Here is a 1,592-nt window from a genome sequence, read left to right as displayed (position 1 = left end):
AGTCTTCTGAGAACTGGGCCCAGGTTCTGATCCAGCAGCTTGTAGAACCTCCTTTAGCAGCAGGAACTCTGTCTCTTACATGGTGGTGGAGGAACTTTGGCCCACTCTTCTTTACAACATTCTCTGCACCGTCACTGCATCGTCTGCCCTTCGGGGTGAATTTGCTGTGAGGATTGGCAGCTGCCCTAAATGCTTCCTCTTGTGAAGGATGGATTGCTCCTGACCTTTGACCCTGCCCAGCAGCAGGTCGTTGCTGGTGTCTTTCCGCCCTGGCGTTGTGGAGCAGCAGAACCTGCTGACCCGTTCATGGATCCACCTGATAAAGACGGGATCAGTTTCCTTTCTTCGAGGAACTGATCCCTGCTTGTTGTTCTTGTTTCCAAGCAGAAACTGAGTGAACATCTGATTAAATCCGAACATGCTGACAGACTGATACCAGTTTAGATACAACATCCAGAGAAAAGGAAAGTTTTCAGATAAAGACTCGCAGTCAGCATCTTTCCTCCTCGTCCTCCTGCTTCAACATATTTGTGGCGAAGCCTCGAGGTTAGAAAAGTAGGCGTGTGAGCAGCAAATCACTGCCTCCAACTTTCAGACCATCTGGGAAGAAATATGGGAGGGGAAGTGAATCAAAACTGTTCCTCATCTCCTCCTCCTCACCGAACGGTGAATCCTGGCCAGCTTTTAATCTGCAGTGACTCCTGGTTTCTGTCCCAAAACGGCTCTACGTTCTGACACTTCATCTTATTTTTCTCTGGGTGTGGAGGAGCTTTGGTTTAAACGTAGAACCAGAGAAATATAAAATATCAAACCCATTTATTCACACGCTCAGTCCTTTGTTCCAAAAGTTCAAAATTCAAATGTAAGATGGAGCAAAGCTTCATCTGGTGAGCACTTTGTGTTCCTTTCAGTTTGTTTAACAGAGAAAACCTCACATCTTCTAGGTTAAATAGTTAAACAGGTGAACTTGTTGTCTCGTTAGTTTAACTGTAACCTGATTAAACTTTATTAACTGCAGATTTAATGAAGCTGTTTGAGAATCCGGCTGTGAGGAAATGATGAAGTTTGTTCCACCATCAGTTAATCTCTGTAATGTTTCCCATTAAATCCTGATTTCATTTATTCTACGCTCCTCTTCCTCTGATCTGTAAAATGAGTCAACGTGAAAATCAAACCTGCTCTCTGATCTGAAAGCTGATTTCTGTCCTCCCATCAGATCATCCGATAATCAGATGACCTGATCAGGATCGATTAGGTCATCAGATGACCTGATGACCTGATGATCTGATGATCAGATGACCTGATGATCAGATGATCTGATGATCTGATGATCTGATGATCTCATGACCTGATGACCTGATGATCTCATGACCTGATGACCTGATGATCTCATGATCTGATGACCTGATGATCTCATGATCTGATGACCTGATGATCTCATGATCTGATGATCTGATGACCTGATGATCAGATGACCTGATGATCTCATGACCTGATGACCTGATGATCTCATGATCTGATGACCTGATGATCTCATGATCTGATGACCTGATGATCTGATGACCTGATGATCTTATGATCTGATGACCTCA

Source organism: Kryptolebias marmoratus, linkage group LG19, assembly GCF_001649575.2.
Source record: "Kryptolebias marmoratus isolate JLee-2015 linkage group LG19, ASM164957v2, whole genome shotgun sequence".
Classification (NCBI taxonomy): Eukaryota; Metazoa; Chordata; class Actinopteri; order Cyprinodontiformes; family Rivulidae; genus Kryptolebias; species Kryptolebias marmoratus.
Note: the sequence above shows the minus strand (reverse complement) of the source record.